Below are 7,547 nucleotides of genomic sequence, written 5' to 3'. Positions count from 1 at the left end.
CTGCTCACCTGGAGCAACGCCAGCAAAGAAGAGAGTCCAACCCTCCCGAGAAGATTGGCCCAAGCTATGCGTTGAGGTGAGCCCAACTATATCTAGCCGGTATCTCTCTCACTCCTGCACCGGCTTAGGTTCCTTCCCCATCAGAGAGGTGATGTTCCATGTCCCAAAAGCCAGTTTCCGTAACCTGGGATCAGGCTGCCAAGGCCTCCGCCTTTGACAACCGCCTGATCCACATTGCACCGGACCCCTATGGCTCCTCCTGCAGGTGGTGGGTCTACAGAAGGATGGACCCATGTCACCCATTTGGGCTTGGCCCGACCAGGCCCCATGGGTGAAGGCCCGGCCACCAGGCACTCACCTGCGGGCCCCAACCCCAGGCCTGGCTCCAGGGTGAGGCACTGGTGACCCTCCAGCCAGGGTGAACTGAATCCTGTTAGTACTCATCACTAGGGGTCTTTGACCGCTTTTTGTCTGGCCCCTCACCGAGGACCTGTTTGCCTTAAAAAACCCTTCCAGGAGCGGTTGCCCCCTGACAACATAGCTCCTAGGATCATTGAGGCACTCAAACCCTTCCACCACAATAAGGTGGTGGCCACGGAGGTGGACATGGAATTTGTACTTCGAAATACTCCTGTCTTTTTCAAAGGAAGTACTTTAGTACTCTAACTTGAATAACATTTAGACTAATCCTCTTTTCTTTGTAGCGGGGTAAGATGTGACCATGAGGATCAACATTTTGACTCAAGTAGTGGAGTGGAGCTTTGTCCACCACTGCTGAAAGCAGACACACTGAACTCTTTTGATCATTGAGAACAGCATGTTTACAGCTTATTGTCAGCTATCAGCTTTCAGTTCTTCTCACTGTCAGAGCATCACTAGCTTCATCTAGTGCTGGCCACTCTACTGTTGTCCACGGTATACTGTGGGCCAACTTCATTATGATATGGAATTGAAGAACAGCGGTAAACTGTCATATCTCATGTTATTCCCCTTCCACAAGCTCTTGTGCTGGCTATTCAGCTCCCATCGCTCTTAGCGCGCTCTGGTCCCACCGCCTGTTCCACAGTGATGTGGTGGGGCCCCCTATCAGCTGTGTCTCGTCCTTACATGGCATGTCATTAACAGATGTTATAGATGTTGGTCCATCATCCCTCTTCACTGAGGTGTTTGAGTCTTGGTTGCGTGTGCCGTGCTCCATGTGTGTGTCAGCGCTGAGCGCTCTGAGCCTCTCAGCAGAGCAGAGAACCACGAACAGTTTAACACAGTTTAACTGCGCCTGTAGTTTCCATAGTAACAGCAATAAATCTTCATGATTCAAACACTAACACTTAATCAATATGACTTTTGTTCCTGCAAAGACGTGAACATGGAAACACCTGTTTATTTCTTCTGCTCTTGGAGTCTCTCAGTATGCAGCAGGTTGGCACTGATGCGCTGTTTCGGAGCACACCATCATATTCATGAGAGAATTGAAATGAAATTGTTGTAAACAGCGTTGGTTTCTCTGTTTTATTGCTCCTTAATGTAGATTATCAGACATGCCTGTCCAGCTTTGCTGCTGACTAAAGAAGCAGTTCATGGCCTTTGCAGAGCTAACAGAGTGAGCCCATTATGCTAATGTCAGCAGCTAAATACAAGGTGAACCAGGTTTCCTGGCCCTGTCTCCTGCTGGCCAATGTTGCGGCACTCTTGTTCCATGCTGATTGTCTCACAAAAGCACAGCTAAATAAGGCTCTAGTTTTCATCGTGTCGTAAAATGGCGCTACCTCCGCTGCAGAGCCGCAGCTGGCTACGAGGCGCTCACCACTTAGTGTATTAGTCCGCGCGCGCGCGCGCGGCGTGCCAGATATAAACAAATGCAGGTAGTCTGCCAGGACGCAGAGACACGATGAGAATTAGAGCCTTATTTAGCGGTGTTTCTGTGTGAAAGTAACACACTGAAAATTCTCTCAATAAAGCGTGAATGCAGACTGATATCAGATTTTTTCGGTGGGAGTCCGTTTATTTGTGTTTTTGGTCAAGTAAAATATGGCCTCGTCTGACTGCAGAGGAAACCGGCTGACGAGCAGGGAGGGGGTGTTGGGTGCGAGCGCTCTGGGCTTCTGCTGCACAAAAACACTGCTGTAGGGGTAATTTCTGCCCTAAACCTTGTGAAAGGACCCAACTTGTTCCATCCCAGAGTATCACTTTAATGGATAAGCGCCTAACTGTAGCTGTGAGTGAGTGAGGAGAAAAGAGAAGATCTAGTTGGCAGAACGTGAAGAGAAATGGCGGAAAGTAATGGAGAAGACTGTGTGGTTGCTGGATTACTTGAAACTCCGTTTTTTTTTTTTTTTTTTTTATATCGTAATTTTTTAATTGTTTGAAGTTGTGTTAGGTGTTGCAGTGTTCAGGCACATGATAAATTAATAATCCCACAAAACTATCAATATACTAAACTTCCATGTCACATGATTCTGGCTATTGTTTTTATTTCTTTTTTTGATTGTTTATTGCCACGTGTGGTCCCATGGTCCTACTGAAGGCCCAGTGGCTGGGGCCACGGTTCGCCACTGGTGAAACGTCTGTTTGCATGAAGCGTGATCTCATCAGAGGCAGCAAAATGAGACACAGAGAGCACTGCTGCAACTTTTATGGACTTTTCGACTTCAAGTTGTTTTTGCCCGACACAGCCCTCTAACATCCCCGCTTTGTTTAAAATGACTGTCGAGAGATGCACTCGCGGTGATCATAAGTCGTGGATCTCACGCGCTGTCCGCCTGCTTGTGCTTGTGCATGAAGTAAACCGTGCCAAAGCCCACCTCTCTGAAGCATGCCAAAGCAGAGAAGTGAATTGTGCTCAAGGACGGTTGCCGTCACACTGGCCATTGAAAACGTGCTTTAGGGCTGAAGCCTGCTTAAAACCCTTCAACCCCACATATTTTTACTCACTGTGGTCTCATTTTTCTCTGTGAAGTGAAGAGCAGCACCTCTATTGATTCAGGGCAAACTGAGGCTATAGGCTGATGAAACTCAATTATGTCTTTATGCAGTGTAACAAAATTTTAAAGCTGTACTCCATTAGAAAAACGAGAAACTAAAATTGAATTTAGTGTTGGCAGCCTGTCAGCACTCCTGATCGGTAAAAGTAGTGAGTTTATGTAAAACACAGATTGATAAAGACAAAAAACTTAAGACATTTTCTCTTTCATTTGAGGTTTTTTAGTAAGTTTTACAAAACCACTGAAGAATTTTAGTCATTCTTTTATGTCAGTGAAAAGACTTCAACAAAGCCTGCTGATGGGTTTCTACTGAAGAGTATTGCTGCCACACGAGAAAAAAACACTCATCAGTATCACATTACAATGTTATAGCGACTCAGAAGGTTCTTCCAGAGCCGTGAAGAAGAGAGCAGAGAGGAAACTGCAGTTTATCACTGAGATTCAGCCACAGTTTGAATGAAGCTGGATGTGGGCGTCTTCTTCTTCTCGGATCTAAATATACAGCTGGCTGTGAGCTGCAGAGTGAGGTGCTGCTTCTAAAGCATGGTGGATCTGTGCAGCATTTTCACTCAGAAACAGGAGAAACACCAAGTTGTTTACAGGTTTCACTGATCCTGTGAGAATGAATCACACCAAAAACTGATGTCAGGGGGTCATTCTTAAATTACCAGAGCATCACACGTCATACTAATCCTGTGAGAATAGGGATAATAATAATAAACTGTGGTCTATGCTGATACTTTCACCATCTTCAAAACGACCAAGGGACAAGTTTCTGCCACTGTCCAGCACTAGCTCAATCCATAGTGATTTGACGTTGTAACTGGAGGGTTGCTAGTTCAAGTACCTGCATGGACCAAGATTAGGAACTAGGCTGAGAGCTGAAAAGGTGTCAGTCCTATTCCTTGAGCTTTGTCAAGGTGAGCAAGGCACCAAACCCCAGCTCAGTGGTGTATGCTGATTTGGACAAAAAGCTTCTGCTAAATAAAATTGTTGAACTGAATTTTTCTCTTTTCTCAGACGAACTGTCAAAGATATATGAGTTCTTTAGAAGAACAAGTTTGCTTTTGCAGATTTCAGTCCAGCGCACAGGGAGCAGAGTCTCCAGGACCCAGCTGTGTGTCCCTGAGGAGTGACTGGTCCAGAACTGGTAGTCTAAACCTCTTTGATGAACCTGGACCCACAGAGCCACAGTAAGACCCTGGAGCTGTTTCCTCTCCTGAATGTTTGTAGAAAATGCGAGCACGGCTGAAACCCTGAAGTCTTTGCTAGTTCCTGTCTGTCTCCCACAGCGGGGAGTCTTCCCTGTCTGATGGGAGCAGAGGGACAGATGTGGATCAGTCGGTGAGTTCAGCTCTGTGAAAATGAAGGCTCTGACTGTGAAGTAGCCACAGACAGTCAGACAGTGTGAGCTTTGTGTTGATCACAAGACCACAAGGAATGTCTGCCTGTGATTGATCAAACAGTCAGACAGGAAAAACAGGATTTGCGTTATGAAACTAAGAGGCTTCAAATCAAACACATCACAGACTGAAGGCTGAATTCATCCAGACAAAGAAGCTAACTTGAACTTCTTTCTCTCTGACCCAGACCAGGACCTGGAGCTGAGACAGGCCGTCCGAGCAGCCCTGAACAAAGGAAGCCTGTACACCTGTGTGTGAAGAGGTGTGAAACACAAGGTTAGGATTGAAGAGGCTGACATGATTCAGTCACACAGCACAAAGATTTTTAGGATTATCAGTACATTTCAAAGCCAGGTGAAATGTAACCTGATGCTTTGTCTGCTCCAGCAGATCTCTCTGCTGTTTCTTCTTTGATCTGTTTTCTCCTCTGAGAGAAAACTCAAAGCCAGAAGAACTCAGAGCTGACATGTCTGACTTTGATGAGCTTGTCCTCTGTCTCTTCATTCACTTTCTTCTCTCTTTGCTTCTTGCTTTAGTTTGCACACATGGACACAGAGAGCTGAGAGGACTCTGTGCACATCTTTTCATATTGATGAGCTAATGGAAACGATCCCTTCATTTTCACATTCTCTTTGTTTGTCTCACTCTGATTGGTCTTTTTCAGAGCCAGCTGAACTGCAGGAGCTTTTCAATGAACACTAGGTGAGTGTGAGGAGGAGATGTGAACGTGTGACTGAAGGAAGTGATGAAACAGGAAGTGGAACCCTCCTCAACAGGATCTACACTGAGCTCTACATCACAGAGGGACCCAGTGAAGATGTGAATACCCAACATGAGGTGAGGCAGCTGGAGACAGCCTCTAAGAAGGAGATCCTCCAGGACACTCCCATCAAGATCCAGGACATCTTTAAAGCCTTACCTGAGCAGCAGAAAGTCATCAGAGTGCTCCTGACAAACGGCGTGGCTGGGATTGGAAAAACTTTCTCAGTGCAGAAGTTCACTCTGGACTGGGCAGAGGGCTCTGAAAACCAGGACCTCAGTCTGTTGGTCCTGCTTCCATTCAGGGAGCTGAACCTGATCAAAGACCAGCGCTACAGTCTCCTAAAGCTGCTCCATGTTTTCCATCCAACATTAGAGAAGCTGAGAGCAGAGACGCTGGCTGTCTGTAAACTGTTGTTCATCTTTGACGGCCTGGACGAAAGCAGACTGTCTCTGGATTTTCACAGCACTCAGCGTGTGTCTGATGTCACACAGCAGTGCTCTGTAAAGGTGCTGTTAACAAACCTCATCCAGGGGAACCTGCTTCCCTCAGCTCTGGTCTGGATCACTTCTCGACCTGCAGCGGCCAATCAGATCCCTCCTTCACACGTGGACAGGCTGACAGAAGTACGAGGCTTCACTGACGCCCAGAAGGAGGAGTACTTCAGGAGGAGGTTCAGGGATGAAGTTGAGTCCAGCAGAATCATCTCACACATCAAGACCTCCAGGAGCCTCCACATCATGTGTCAGATCCCGGTCTTCTGCTGGATCACTGCTACAGTTCTGGATCACATGATGAGCACAGAGCAGAGAGGAGAGCTGCCCCAAACCCTGACTGACATGTACTCACACTTCCTGCTGGTTCAGACTCACAGGAAGAAGAAGTACGCTGAGGCTCATCAGACCAGCCCTCAGGAGCTGATGGAGGCTGACGGAGAAGTTCTCCTGAAGCTGGGCAGGCTGGCATTTGAACAGCTGGTGGAAGGAAACATCCTGTTCTACCAAGAAGACCTGGAGAGCTGTGGTCTGGATGTCTCAGAGGCTTTGGTGTACTCAGGAGTTTGTACAGAGATCTTCAAAAGAGAGAGTGTGATCTTCCAAGAAACAGTCTACTGCTTTGTTCATCTGAGTGTTCAGGAGTTTCTGGCTGCAGTCTACACCTTACACCCTTACACATATGGAGACTTTGTGGAGGAAATCTCAACTGTGGCAGACCTCCTGGAAGAAGCTATGAAGGAAGCCCTGAGCAGTGAAAACGGACCTGTTTGTTTGCTTCCTTCATGGACTGTCTCTGGAGTCAAACCGGAGACTCTTAGGAGGTCTGCTGGGTCACACAGACAACAGTCCAGAGATGATCCACACAGTCATCAACAACCTGAAGAAGATGAACAGTTATTGGGTCTCTCCTGACAGAAGCATCAACATCTTCCACTGTCTTATGGAGATGAAGGACCCCTCAGTCCATCAGGAGATCCAAGAGTTCCTGAAGTTAGAGAGCAGATTAGAGAGGGTACTCTCTGAGATCCAGTGCTCTGCTTTGGCCTACATGCTGCAGATGTCAGAGGAAGTTCTGGATGAGTTAGATCTAAAGAAGTACAACACGTCATGGGAGGGACGACGAAGACTGCTTCCAGCTGTGAGGAACTGCAGGAAGGCTCGGTAAGTTTCTCTGAGATCAACTTTACACTGTAAACCCCGAAGTCCAAATTACTCAACTGGATTGAGCTATGAAAATTTTAAAATTGTTAGTAAGTTGAATTTACTCAAGTGTCTGAGTTTTCAGTGTTGAAACTGATGATTTATCAGTAGATTTAACTTTTGTTACTGTTTACGTAAGCACAACTTAAAATCATTAGTTTCTGTGAGTGTGTTTTGTAACCGTGAGTCAGGAGGGGGCAGAGTCGATGTGAGACCCTGCTGAATTTCTAGATGTGCAGCAGTGGCACCAGCTGTTTGTGCTCCACCTGACACGGACCATTTGTCTGTGTGTCAGAGCATGGACTGTTTGTCTGTGCTTTTCATGGCATGGACCAGCTGTCCTTGCTCCTTGTGGCATTGATCAGCTGTCTATGCTCTACCTGGTATGGGCTGGCTTTCTGTGTCCCCCAAAAAATAGATTTCACACTTAAACTCAGAATTTGGCATTAGGCAGTCTGCAGAAGTCAACAGGTACAAGACCCATGACCATGGAGCATAGATCACCAGTCAGTGCTGTGGGGCTCAAACAACCTGTGGCCCCTGAGGAATAATGTATCAATGTACAGTGGGGTCTCATATCTACTTCCTTCACTCCTCAATCACAGTTACTAAAGTTATGAAATTAGAACTGATTTTTTTGTAACCATGAGAGAGGAGGGGACGCCGTGGATATAAGACCCAGCTGAGCATAAACTTTTTATAGTGC

At 46.6% G+C, this 7,547-nt stretch overlaps 1 pseudogene; it reads left to right on the top strand.

The window, feature by feature from the left end:
• Nucleotides 1–249: 249 nt before the first annotated feature.
• On the top strand, nucleotides 250–6,806 carry LOC141786222 (NLR family CARD domain-containing protein 3-like; annotated as a pseudogene).
• Nucleotides 6,807–7,547: the final 741 nt, after the last annotated feature.

This window comes from Halichoeres trimaculatus, unplaced genomic scaffold, assembly GCF_033239565.1.
Source record: "Halichoeres trimaculatus isolate MK-OKI-2021-1 unplaced genomic scaffold, fHalTri1.1 fHalTri1_scaffold_24, whole genome shotgun sequence".
Classification (NCBI taxonomy): domain Eukaryota; kingdom Metazoa; phylum Chordata; class Actinopteri; order Labriformes; family Labridae; genus Halichoeres; species Halichoeres trimaculatus.
This window is presented reverse-complemented; position numbering and strand designations above follow the sequence as displayed.